The sequence below is a fragment of the Adiantum capillus-veneris genome, chromosome 20, assembly GCF_014529385.1.
Source record: "Adiantum capillus-veneris isolate H3 chromosome 20, ASM1452938v2, whole genome shotgun sequence".
Classification (NCBI taxonomy): domain Eukaryota; kingdom Viridiplantae; phylum Streptophyta; class Polypodiopsida; order Polypodiales; family Pteridaceae; genus Adiantum; species Adiantum capillus-veneris.
This window is the reverse complement of record NC_140950.1, coordinates 26,050,863-26,065,803: the sequence shown is the minus strand read 5'-3', so window position 1 is coordinate 26,065,803 and position 14,941 is coordinate 26,050,863.

The window sequence follows — 14,941 nt, the reverse complement described above, 5'->3', positions numbered from 1 at the left end:
GCCAACTGCTCCAGCACACATCTGCTCACTTTCTCCGATTTCAGTGAGCTTTGACGAGCGTTCACAGGTCGACAAATATTTCGATAAAGCTCGTCGAGCTTGGTCTGCTCAGATTTTTTATTCGGGCTCATTGCGGCCTCCGTTTCCACTACAGGGAGTACTGCACAGGCTATTTTGTCATTTTGTGTAGAGTTTTTGTCAGTGCCGTTTTTTGCATAACAGGTGCCTTACAGTCTTCTACGGTTTGTGCTATATAGCATGTGTTGTTCTCACTCCGTTTCTCCTATTTTTGGGTAGTTTTCACACCAGGTGTAGCATTTACCATGGCTGACAACAACAACACAGACGTGTTCAAGATCTTAGCTACTGAGGACAGGTTGGATGGGGACAACTACCCTATGTGGTCTTATATGATGCAACATGTTCTTGTGTCAAAGGGCGTCTAGAAAATTGTGCAGGGCATTGATGTACATCCTGTTTCTGAGGATGTAGGCAATGTTGAGGATGTTGCAAGTCTTGCTATAAGGATTGCTGTTGTTAGAGTTGTTTTGCCTACGGTAGAACAAGCTCGTTGGGACATAAAGGATGCGCAGGCTCATGCATTGATTGCATTGTCTGTGAAGCGCACCATTGTTCCTTACATCCGTTCAACAAAATCTGCAAAACAGGCTTGGGATATTTTGGCTGGTCTTTATGCAAGTCGCAATGAGGCTAAAATTGCTTTGTTGCGTAAAGAGTTGGAGTCAAAGATTATGCATGAGGAAGATGATATGGACACTTTTCTTGCTAGTGTCAAGGATATCAATGAGCAACTCATTTCTGCAGGTGAAGTCATTTCATACAGTCCCTAGTGCAGACTGTTCTTGATGCCTTACCATATTCCTACCAAGCTTTTGCTAGTACTTGGAGACTTATAACCCAATGAAATCTAGAAGTTGTCAAGTTTGATGCATTATGCACATTGTTGTTGCAAGAGTCACTTTCAAGAAAAAATAGGACTAGACAGCGTGCAATTGAACGGGCTTTTATTGCTTCTCAAAGAAAGGGTGGTAACAGCAATGCAGCCACTTCTTATGGTTCTGCTGTGCGAGTGGCAAAACTTCCGTTTCTAATGCTTCTGCTGGCAGCACTTCGTCTGGCAATTCTGGTGATAAGGGCAAAAAGAAGATGCGTTGCCATTATTGTAAAGTTCATGATCACTTGATCAAGCAGTGTCCTAAGTTGAAGGCCAAAGAGGCTAAGAAGAAAGAGGGTGGTTCCACTACAAATGCTGGTTCCACTACAAATGCAGCCATTGTTGAGTCTTCTGTGAAAGGAGACTATGATGCTGATGTCGATGCAGAATGGGTTGTTAGTGCAGAGTGCACTTACAATCTTGATGTCCATGACTATAAGTGCATCATACTCTAATTGCATGGCAGCCATCCAATTTTTTGAATTCTGTGCTTCATCAAAAGACAGAGGCTCCTCAACATCATGTAAGCTAGACACAGCCAAAGCATAACAATCTGATGCATAAGATGCATGGTGAGAGCCTGAACGAGTATGACTAGACAGAGGTGCATTCAATTTACTGTCACGGAAAGTGTGCACCAGCCATTTTGGCATACCTCTAGCCTGCTTATTTTCAGCCCTTTTCTCATCAAGTACATCATGTACATCTACATCCGTAATAGGCTGATCTACAACATTTTTAGAAACTCCATAGGCTGTACATTTGCCTCATTGGAACTTACATTCGTATTTCCACCACTGAAAAGAGGCAACAAAGTGTCATAAATGTCTTGTGAGCTTACATTACTGTCTCTAGTACATGACAGCAAGGGCTGAACAGAATCTTCCACAAACACTACATCCCGTAAAACCAGAATACGTTTTGTTTGTGGAAGATACAACTTGTAACCTTTGATTTCAGCACTATAACCAACAAAAATACATTTGACAGCCTTATCATCCAATTTTTTTTGCGTTGTGTTTGTGGCACCAAAGCATATGCCAAACAGCCAAAAACACGCATGTGCTCAATAGAAGGCTTTCTATCATGCCATGCTTCATATGGAGTAATAGACTGCAAAGCTTTCATAGGACACCTGTTAAGTACATAATTGACACACATGATGGCCTCAAGCCAAAAAGAATGCGGCAAAGCTTGACTTTTGACCATACATCGTGCCATTTCCATTAGTGACCTATTTTTCCTCTCAGTAAAACCATTTTGGTGAGGTGTATAAGGCACTGTACATTGGTGTTTTATCCCACGACTAGCCAGAAATGCATTAAATTCATGAGACATATACTCCCCCCCTCAATCAGAACGGAGGGTGTCCATAGTACATTTCGAGACATTTTTAGCCATAGCTAGAAATTGTTTGAAGCACATAAAAACTTCGGACTTTGCTTTAAGCAGAAATACCCATGCATGCCTGGAGTAATCATCAATGAAAGTCACGAAGTAAAGGTAATTGCCTAAGGACGGAATTTGCATGGGCCCACAAACATCACTATGCACAAGCTGCAATCTGCATGTGGCCCGAAATGAACCATCCTTTGGAAACATAGAACACTACATCTTACCCAAAATACAGCCTTCACAAACATGTTCGACAGGTGCTTCAAGAGGCGGCAAAGAAGCAACCATATCAGATTTTGCAAACGCAGCAAACTGGCAAAATTCAGATTACCAAAACGTGCATGCCAAAGTTTTGCATCTGAAATAGCCCTTGAATCTGCAACATCATTTGCAAAATTTTGTCCACACTTGTCATACAAAGTGAGCTTATACAGTCCACGGCACAAAAGGCCAGATGCAATAATTTCATCACCAAAATTGAGATCATGAACTGTACATCTGTCATCCACAAATTTGACTACAAGTCCAAGTCTAGCAAGTGCGGATATAGACAAGAGATTCTTCTTGATCCCAGGTACATAAAGTGCATCAACAAGTGTGAAGGACTGCCATTAGCAGTAGTAAGCACAATCTTTCCAACTCCCTGAACTAGATAAGAGGCATTGTTGGCACAAGTGACATAATTTGCATGAGGGACAGACTCGAGAGGTGTGAACAATTCACGATGTGAGGTAATGTGCTTTGTAGCACCACTGTCAAAATACCACACATGTGAATCTGCAGCAACTGACAAGCATGCAAAATGACACATGGACTTTATGTGATTTTCCTCCTGGAAAAAAGGCCATTGGTACGAAGTGGGTTTACAAGTTGAAATGCAAGCCACATGGTGAGATCGATCGCCATAAGGCTCGACTTGTTGCAAAGGGTTATGCACAGCAAAAAGGCATAGATTATGAAGAGACTTTTGCTCCCACTTGTCGTGTGACTACTGTGCGTTTTCTATGTGCATTGGCAGCTCATTTTTGTTGGGATGTACATCAATCAGACATTGTTACTGCTTTCTTGAATGGTGACATATTTGAGGAAGTTTAAGGAACGCAGCCTCGCGGTTTTGTCATAAAAGGACAAGAGGATAACGTGTGTAGATGTAAGAAGGCTTTGTATGGGTTGAAGAAATCTCCTCGTGCTTGGTATGAGAAAGTTGACACTCATTTCGTTAAACGAGGCTTTCGTAACAGTCCAATAGAGAGCACATTGTATGTAAAGCGTGAGGATGATGTACTTCTCATTGTGGTTCTTTATGTCGATGATTTGATGATCACTGGACCAAATGAGAGACATATTGCTGAATTTAAGGCTGATTTGAATGCTACTTTCAAGATGAAAGATTTGGGGTTGTTGCATCATTACTTGGGTACAGTTTAAGCAGTGTGATGGTGGTATTGCCTTGTGTTAGAAAAGTTACATAGAGACATTGCTATGTAAGTTTGGACTTGAAAATTGCAAACCTATTGCCACTCCCATGAAAACAGGTTTGAAGTTGAGTCTACATGATGCTCGCGGTCCTGTTGATGTCACTCTTTACCAAACTGCTCTTGGCTGCCTCAGTTATGTATGCAACACGAGGCCAGATATTCAGTTTGCAGTCTCACACGTCAGCAGATTTATGCATAGCTCAGGGTCTAATCATTGGTAGGCTATCAAGAGGATTTTCCACTACCTTAGTGACACTTTACATCTTGGCTTGTTTTATCCCAAGGGGGGATCATTACCGCCAGACTTACATGCTTTTTTGGACTCAGATTGGGCTGGTTGTTTTGACACGTGAGTGTCCACAACTAGTTTTTGTTTCCTGCTTGGTAGTTCATGTATATCATGGTTGAGAAAGAAGCAACCTACTGTGGCCACTTTGAGTTGTGAGGCTGAGTACAGGGCAGTCTTCACAGCTACGGTTGAGTGTGTATGGCTCAGACGCCTTATGGCTGATTTGGGTGTTGGACAGGACACTGCCAACACTATCGACATTGACAGTCAGAGTGCATTGGCAGTTGCAAGGAACCCAGTTTTTCATGCTCGCACAAAGCACATTGAGGTGCATTACCACTATGTCAGGGAGAGGCTCTCAGCAGGAGAGATCAGCTTGGCTTCTGTGCCAACAGAGGACAACCTTGCAGATCTTTTCACAAAGGCATTGTCTCATGAGAAGCTTGAAGCTTTCCGCAAAGCTTTGGGCTTACTCCCCTTTGTGGACTGATCATGTCCTCAGGGCATGGCACTTCCATTTACTCATGTGCCAGCTCTCATTCACCGCATCACTCCAAGGGGGATTTGTTACCATTTACATGTGGTAATGATGTGTGTGAACACACTAGGACCGCTGGGGCATTTTTTTCCTCTTTAGGAGGTTTTTTCCCCCATGCATTGTATATACACCCATCACTCTAGGGCCATCTATCTTTCAATTGCACACTAAGTAACATACTCTCTATTGTGTGCCTTGAGCTTCCTTTGTCTTCTGCAAGCTGTGTACGTTTCTCTGCCACCCTAATTCCAACATCAAGCACCTTAGTCAGCAAGCACGACAAGCACCTTAAGCTTGGGCCGGGTTCCCACCTCAAGCACAACCCTAGATTGCCTAAGTTCTAAGGACTTTTTACACTAACTATTGGAGGTATTTAATGAAGCTAACCCTAATGTCTTTCAAGCTTCATTAGCTGGCATTACTCTTTGACATACCATCTCTCATTTGGATCCCTTTAACTTTGTCCCCATGTTGAGATAGATCTATACGCACATGTCTATATTCTAACCCTTGTTCCCGTTTCTTCTCCCACATTGAATGATCAGTTTAAAATGAGAAAATCATTTGGGTTGGTTGGATATTAGATTTTATGACACATTTAACCTTGGTACCTGCTTCATTCTCCACAAAAGCTTCCCACCTTTGAAATATGGAAAACACATCGGAATTATTATTTATCACATAAACCCATGTTTTCCTAGTTGCAGCGTCTATGAATGTTACATAGTACAATGAGCCACCAAGGGATGGTGTACTTGCAGGACCCCAAACATCAGGTTTTTTCCCCCGTGCATTGTATATACGCCCATCACTCTAGGGCCATCTATCTTTCAATTGCACACTAAATAACATACTCTTTATTGTGTGCCTTGAGCTTCCTTCGTCTTCTGCAAGCTGTGTGTGTTTCTCTGCCACCCTAATTCCAACATCAAGCACCTTAGTCAGCAAGCACGACAAGCACCTTAAGCTTGTACCAGGTTCCCACCTCATGCACAACCCTAGATTGCCTAAGTTCTAAGGACTTTTTACACTAACCATTGAAGGTATTTAATGAAGCTAACCCTAGGGTCTTTCAAGCTTCATTAGCTGGCATTACTCTTTGACATACCATCTCTCATTTGGATCCCTTTAACTTTGGTCCCATGTTGAGATAGATCTATAAGCACATGTCTATATTCTAACCCTTGTTCTCGTTTATTCTCCCACATTAAATGATCAGTTTAAAATGAGAAAATCATTTGGGTTGGTTGGATATTAGATTTTATGACACATTTAACCTTGGTACCTGCTTCATTCTCCACAAAAGCTTCCCACCTTTGAAATATGGAAAACACGTCGGATTTATTATTCATCACATAAACCCATGTTTTCCTAGTTGCATCGTCTATGAATGTTACATAGTACAATGAGCCACCAAGGGATGGTGTACTTGCAGGACCCCAAACATCAGAAAGAACCAATTCAAGTTTTTTAATTTTTTCTATCGTTTCTTGATTTTAGGAATTTTACCCTCTTTTGTTTACCATAAACACAATCTTCACTAAACTCTAAGTCCACTTCTTTCAAACCTGGTAGAAGCTTCTTTGATTGAAGGATTTGCATTCTTGTGGCACCGTCATATGCCCAAGCCAGTAGTGCCACACCCCACTGTCAACTTTTGTAGTTGTTGCACAAGCTGAAGATTGCGTGCTAACAGTACACAAGTAAAGTTTAGCAACCTTTTCTCCTTTGTGAACCACCAAAGATCCCTTTGAGATCTTCCAGCGTTTGTTTCCAAATGCAATGTTGTGAACTTCATCGTCCAATTTTCGTTAGAGATTAAATTCTTGCAAAGAGAAGGAACATGCCTAACATCTTTAAGTTTCCATTCATTTCCATTAGCAATTTTGACACAAACTATACCTTTGCCGACAATTTCACAAGATTCATCATCTCCGAAGTATACATACCCAAAATTACCTTTGGTGTAATCTTGAAAATGTTGCTTGTGCGGTGTTGCATGGAATGACGCCTTGAAATCTACTATCCACGAATTAGACACATTGTTTAATGAGATAATTAGAGCATCTTGGTCTACTTTACCTGCTACATTGGCCTCCAATGTTTTCTTGTTGTCTTGAGACTCCGACTCCTTCTTTTTCTTAGACCAGCAATCCTTCTTGATGTGGCCCTTCTTGCCGCAGTTTCAACATTCAAGAAGTGACTTTGTGCGTGACTTGCTCCGTCTTTGAATCTCTTTTTAGGCCTTCCTCTTGTTTCCACTGATAGTGCAACACTTGATGATTTACCTATGCTTCTATCATAATAACTAATATCTAATTCTCCTAAATGATTTTCTCATGTTAAACTGATCATTTGATATGGGAAAGTACCAGGGGAGAAAAAGCTAGAATATTGGTTAGGCTGGCAGACCAGGCATAGTATGGATCCAAAGGAGGGAAAATAGGGATCCAAAGGGGGGGCAATCTACAAAAGAGCAATGTGCAACAGTGGGCTTCAAAGACCCTAAGGTTCAGCCCATTAAGACTTCCAAATGCTAAGGTTCCAAAATTCAAAGGTAATGTCCAATGGTCAAGCCTTAGGAAATATTGGATGCTTGTGGGAAGACTCAAAAGTCTTCCCACATCCCTATCCTTGAGGGGTCAAACCCTTTTAGTAGGGGATGAGAGAGAAACATACACACACACACACACACACACACACACTCTTGCAAGCTCCCTTTACACAAAGGGCATAGTGGACACATGTCAGCTCCCTAGCCCAGTTGCCCCCAAGGTGCATTCAAATCCTATTGGATGGCCATAGAGGTGGACCAATGAGAATTAGGCTAGAGTAAATCTATTTTAATTCATTTAAAAACACTTGAAAAAGAACCAATAAAAATTAATCTCTCTAGAAGACTATTGGACAGTCTCCCAAGGGGTCCAATGAGCATTTAGTAGCCCAATGGCTTGCCTGATTTCTATTGGCCAAAAGACTAAGGGATCCAATGAGAGTTTAATTGCATTATTCAAATACATAACGCTCTCACAAAAGGGGAAAGGGGGACACATGTGACAAGGCTATCACTTATGCTTCTTAATTGTCATTGGCTAAGCTTTGCAGGGTCCATCAAAGAAAAAAAAGTGAGGTGTTTATGAACTTTCAAAACTTTAAGGTTATGGTTTAAAAACTTCAAGATTATCAAGAAGGTAGAACCCACATGTTTTGAGGATGATGTTAACGATGGAAAATGGGTGCAAGCTATGGATGAAGAGATGTCTACCCTTGATGCAAATGGAACATGATAGTTGGTGCCATTACCAAAGGGAAAGAAGTTAATTTGATGCAAGTGGGTTTACAAAATAAAGCATAATGGTGATAGCAATGTGAGCAAGTATAATGCTATACTTGTGGCAAAAGGTTATGCACAGACTTATGGGATTGATTATGAGGATACATTGAGCCCTAGAGCCACGATGGCTACCGTTTGTGTGTTTATTGCATTGGCTACAACTTCAAGATGGGTGTTGAACCAAATGGATGTAAAGAATGCTTTCTTGAATGGAAACTTGGAGGAAGTTGTGTATATGGAGCAACCACAAGGTTATGAGAATATGAGTCTACATGACTGTGTATGTAGGTTAGAGAAAGCATTGTATGGCTTGAAGCAAGCACCTAGATCCTCGTATAAGAGGATTGTGGCATTCCTCATTTCTTTGGGCTTTGAGATGTCTAATGCAAATAATTCATTTTATGTGCAAAAGAATGAGGCAGGAATTGTGGCGATATATATCTATGTGGATGAATCAATTGTTGGAGGTGATAATGTGGTTGAAGTAGAGGGTGCATAGGATCTACTTATGCAAGAGTTTGAGATCAAAGACTTGGGAGACTTATGATATTTCTTGGGCATTGAAATTGTTGCATAGAAGAGAGTATATGGCTGTCACAAAGACAATATGCTTTGGCAATGTTGAAAAAGTATGGTATGGCTTATTGTTAGCTGATTGCAATGCCCTTAGATCAAAATTTGAAGTTGGGGAATGATGTAGGTCAAGTACTTGAGAATGCTACCATGTACAAGAAGATTGTGTGTAGCTTGATCTACTTGACTATCTCATGTTCAAACTGAGCTACACAATTGTATTGGTGAGTCGGCTTATGCATTGTGCTAGGAAACCACACTTGGATGCAATGAGATGCATATTGTGCTATGTAAGTGTTATTTTAGTTTAATTCAGTCCTCTATTTCTGATGTGGAGTTGCAATTTCATGGTTACATAGATGTGGATTGGGCAAATAGCACATACAATCGTTGGTCTACAAACAGATACATGTTTTCACTTGGGAGTGTTGTTATCACATAAAGTAGCAAGATGCAACATATGGTTGCTCTATCAAGTATAGAGACAGAGTACATGGGCGCTACAGTGGCGGCTTGTGAGGTAGCATGGTTGGGATTGCTACTTTAGGACTTTGAAGTATAGGTATAGAGGCTGGTTGTCATCTATTGTGACAACCTCGACAACATACAGTTGGCATGAAACAAAGTGTTTCATGCAAGAACAAAGAACATTGAGGTGAATTACCACTTCATTAGAGAGAAGGTATTAGCAGACGCCATCGAGCTTGAGTATGTGGAAACAGAGGAGTAGGTTGCATATATCTTCACAAAGGACACCTTGTTGAGGTGGGGAAAAAAGTTTGAGAGAGAGTACCTTCCATGAGAGTGAGAGAGACAATGATCCCCCCCCCCCCCCCCCCCCCCCCAAATCACTAACAATCATCATCACTAGCATGCCTTTGTGGATATGCATATCCTCACCAGTGATACTAGAGTTGTACTACATCAAGTTGGTCTACCTATCAGACTGATGGCACACTTATCTATTCACCTCACTCACTAGAATTTCACACTAGACCATTGTACTAGTTTCCCTTTATCTTGTTATTTTCCCCTATAACTTTTTGTAGACCTTTTTCTTGAGTTAGTGAAGAAGAAGAAAAAGTATTGCCTCCATGTATGTGAGTGTGTGTGTGTGTGGTTGCAAGATCTCAAGCTATCTCCTTCCTTCTCTCTCTCTCTCTCTCTCTCTCTCTCTCTCTCTCTCTCTCTCTCTCTCCCCAAGCACGATGCAAAAGTCCCCCAAGCACGACGCAAAAGTCAGGCATCTTTCTACAGCAATCCAACTTCAGTAGCGCATCCAATAAAAACTTGGAATTAGGCCGGGTCTCCCATCCCACATCAACATACACATTTGAAGCACTAGGTTTCCACAAAGATTGACTATATAAGGACCTATCTAAAATTTTAGATTCAAAGGTTTTTGGTCATGTAAAATTTTTACTTTTTGAGAGCATTGCACACTTCATGCAATGCATTGTTTGTGCACCAAATCATGCAATGTATGGCAAAATGCACACCATTTGGACCTTGCAAACAAAATGTATATATGTACTGGCATTTTTGCTTAACATTGTCAAAGGATTGGACATTGTGTGTAATGGAAATCAATACATAGTTATTTACTATAGCTAACAGGTGGTAAAATCATGTTCGAGCTATGGGCTAGGTGAAAGGATATCACATTTATGTACATTTTATTATTCAAGTGCTCTTTATGAGCTATGATTATTATTATGTCCAACCGGGAAGTGTGTATTCATTTTGAGAATTTAAGAAATCTATAAATAAATACGTGCAAGAGGAAAATGCTCACTCTTGCACGGGGGGAGATTGCACTTAATGCCTACGTACTTCTTCTCTCTTCTCTTCTCTTCTCTCTCATTGTGTTGGTGTAGCACTCCACTCTAGGATGTGCACTTGCATGCACTCCCTTTCTCTATCTTGCTCTATGTCTCTCTCAAATCATGTATAGCTTGATTATGTGCTCGTGCAATTATATAGGTATGCAGATTGATCAATTTTATTGTCTATAGCATGCTATTTTGTGCCTTTGTTTGTAGCACATTGCCAACCAAAAGTTGGTAAGACCTTCCTCAAAGGAAACATAAATGTGCATTAAATTGTTGTGTATGTCATGCTTATACAAGCACTATTCATCTATTTAATAACACCACATATGGCTACTTCAAAGATATCACACCAAAAAATACAATCATAGCAAAACAAAGATTGATATCAACAACAATGATGACAACAATCAACAAAAACATGATGACAGTTTTGACAAACAACAACAAAATCTAAAGATCTGTGTGAGGGAAAAAATCCCTCAAAATACTAATGAGAATCTTTGGAAAAAAATGAAATGTGTAGCCTTAGTTTTGTGGGTTGATCCTAAATATGGCTATTATAAAATCTCAATTAAGGAGAAAGATATACTAAATCTAGGATTCAATACTTGATTTGAACATCATGAGTTTACGATTATGCCTTTTGAGCTTACTAATGCTCCAACAAATTTCAATCCATGTATGATTAATATATTTAGAGAGCATCTGATGAATTTTTTCTCGTCTTCTTTGATGATATCTTGATTTAATCAAAGACTAGGAGCTAGGAGGAACAAAAGCATCTTGTGATAGCCAGAAATTACATTCCATATGGGGTGGCCTCTACATTACACATAGCTTGAACATCCCCAAGCATCATCTCAAGGTAGGAGTAATCCTATAACTAGAGAGGGGCGCCACCTAGCATAAGTGCGGCTAGGACGCAGACCTAGATGACCTAGGGTAGCCAAGAGTGAGATTCCCTCTAGGTAACCAACATGAAATGGTGAAAAACAAATGTCCAGATGTAGAAAATTCCTAGTCAAAAGTCAGGAGTGTGTGTACAAGGGAGGTATGTGACAAGGTCAGAATGGAGCATACTGACTGACTAGAGAGGCCGCATGTGATGAAGCACAAGCAGAGTGATATACAAGAGATGAAACATCCCGTGAATGTGGGGAAAACAAAGCTAAGGAGAACAGAGGATGGACTCAAAGATCAAGACAGCATTGCACACTTTTATTGATGATGATGATACTTACAAACAGTGGTCTTGGCTGTTACCAACCTTGCTCTTGGCAATGGGGATGCATGATGGAATGCGAGCGCCATATGGTGCATGGCAAAGTTTGGAGTTAGTGGGAGGTTAGCACGTTAGTGGGAGGTTAGTTGAGGGAAACATTAAGACGATGCAACCACCGACAACATCAATCACCTGCATCAAGAGTGGCCCAGGGTAGCATGGTCTCGGTGCATTCAATCCTAACATGCTCATGTTGCCTTGTCGGGGTGATAGTGAGTTCCTTATATACATGGGGTGGTCATGACTAGTAACTCAACCATGGTGTGGTTGACAAATGGGATGATGGTGATGTTTCCAATGTTAAAATTCCCATGCTTGCAACCAAAACATGATGCCATGAGCTCCCTAGCTTGGGAGGTGCATTATGTGCTTAGTGGTGCATGAAATGTAGAGTGCATGGAGCTAGTGTGTTCTTCCTTCCCTTATGTTTTTTTTGTGCATAGCAGAGGCCTCTTTATAAAGGCTTGAGAGGTGGTCCTTACTTAATGGTCCTTGCAAATATCCACTGGTTGCTGTAGAGAGTCTAATGCCTCTCGAGTTAGACAGATAGAGAGGGAGAGAAGGTAGAGATAGAGAGAGAGGAGTTATGAGTGGGGTGGGGAGAGTTGTTTTTTACAATCCACTAGCCACTAGCTAGGTTATTAGGGAAGAGTGGAGTTCGGGGCATTTACAAGGGGTTTTGTTGATGGTTCGGGTGGTCGGTGTGAGGTTTAATGCTGCCAAAATTGGTATTTTGTTGTGTGATGCCGAGATGCTACGTGTCACTTCCTTTCGGTGCCGGTCGGGGTGTGCCTTCGGCATCTTTCCTTGATTTGGAGTCTGCTTTGCGTGAGTTGGCCGTCTTTGTCGATGGTCTCGATGTCGTATTTCCTTTTTTTCTTCTTATTGTGCGTAGGACGTGCATGTGCTTTTTCGAGTGTGTGCGTGTGTGTATGTGTGCTCGTCAGTATATGTGTGTGCTTATATTTTCTTGTGGGTGTGTTCGTGTGTGTGTGTGGGAACAAGAGAGAGGGAGTGATATTATTGTGTGTGTGTGTGTGTGTGTGTGTGTGTGTGTGTGTGTATATATATATATATATATATATATATATATATATATATATATATTACGCTGCAGGGAAATAGAGAGAGGAAATGAGATTGAGAGAGAGATGGGGAGCACATGGAAGGAAAGGGGTAATATTTTTGAGTGTGTGTGTGTGTGTAAGTGTATGTAGGTGTGTGTGTGTGTGTGTATGAGAGAGAGATAGATGAAATCGGTGGTGCCTGCGGGCTTGACGAGGGGAGAGAGAGACAGAGAGGGCGGAAGTGAGATGGGAAAAAGGGAGTGTTGAGGGGGTGAAGGGGCTGGTGTGGGGTAAGAATAAGAGAGAGAGAGATACCTTTTGTAATGTGCCCGCCTCGGCTGAACATAGAGAGTGCGAGAGAGAGGGAGCGCGAGCACTGTGCATGGCCTGGACGACAGAGAGCGAGAGGGGGGGGGAAGGAGGTTAACGGGATGGGGGGTAGCGGGCCAAGGGGGAGGGTGTGTGGCTGAGAGAGAGAGACATTATTGGCATGCGCCCTATGGGCTTGAATGAGGGGGAGGAGAGAGAGAGAGAGAGAGAGAGAGAGAGAGAGAGAGAGAGAGAGAGAGAGAGAGAGAGAGAGAGAGAGAGAGAGAGAGACCAAGTCCAAGGGAAATGAGGGAAGAGAGAGAATGAGAGAAGGTAAGGGGTAGAGAGAGAGAGAGGGCTTGGCGGACCAGGGAGAGTGGGTGATGGAGAGAGGGAGAGAGAGGAAGTGGATGAGGGGAAGAGAAAAGGGAAATGGCCCGCTTGAGGGAGAATCCAGAGGGGAAGAGAGGGGCTTGGTGAAGATGAGGGAGTGTGGATGAGAGGGGAGAGGAAGAGAGTGGCCTGGCGGCCCGCCAGAGGGAGAGAGAGACAGTGTGATATTTTATGCACCTTGTGGGGCTTGGTGGAAGACAGAGAGGGAAAATAAAGATGAGAGGGAGTGTGTGGTGCCAAAAGGAGGCACGGCGGCCTACTTCATGTGTGTGAGTTGGTGGCGGCAATAATAATACAAAATAAATGTTCGTTTTTGTTGTTTTTACTCTTGACTCTGCGAATGGGCTGATTCCTACGGCCTTGGTTTTGAAAACCGGCCAACTTCAGTTTATTTGGCCGGGCTAGAGGGCGGTGCAGCTAAACCGGTATCATTAGCCCTCTCCCTAAGGTTAGGACATTTATGCCTCTAACGCATTTGTTTGATCATTGTCATTGGAGGTGGAGGTTGATGGTGGATCCTCATCGGGAATGTCGATAGGTGGAGTCTGATCAAATCGTAGAAAATAAGGTTTGAGCCGCTAGCCATTGACGGGAGCAAAGCAAACCCTGAACCCCGACGGCCTCTAAAACACCGGGGACCGAATGGCGCGCCTCGAGCCTGTCATGGTAAAGCAAACAGGGGGCACCACCTAGCTTCCGCGGCTAGGACGCAAACAACACACCACCATAACAAAGTTTTCATCCAAGAGAGATGGATGCTTGGGAGTAATGATGAAGAGGAAAGGGAATGAGATCAAGTGAGAGAGAGAGAGAGAGAGAGAGAGAGAGAGAGAGAGAGAGAGAGAGAGAGAGTGAGGGAGGGGGTATAGCGGCTTAGTACTTAGGTACCACAAAAGGATGGCGAATCCGCACACCCTTCACACATACACAAGCTCACTCCAAACACAAGACTAGGTGGAGATTCCGCACACCTCACATGGGCAAAACATTGCAAGAAAACATACTCACAAAACCTCAAGCTTTATTTAGAGAATAAGGCGATGAAATGGGGAGCATAGGGTAGGGGAATGATAAGGGAGAGAGTGGTAGAGCACATGGCGGATAGGTGGGAGTCGATGGCGAAGACTCGCACGAGGGTTATGGCCATCATCTTTCATTTATTTGCCCTTCATCTTCGATAGCCAAGGGTGTAGAGGTCATGCTCAAGACAAGCATGGTGATTGCGGTGATGGTGATGGTGTGGGTGTGTGTGTGTGCGCTAGGCACACACAGTGCATAGTGTACTCTTTGGTGATGGTGTGTGTGTGTTTAGTGTGATGGTGAACCCTCTTTATATAGGGTAGGAGGGGGGAGAAATTCTAGAATTTAGAAATGAAGAAATCATTATCTACACAGGCCATGTGACTGTGGGCCCCACTTGTCTGACTGTGTGTATATGTGCCAGAACAGCAGTCTCATGAGAGAGAGACTAAGAGAGAGAGATGGGTGAATGGAAA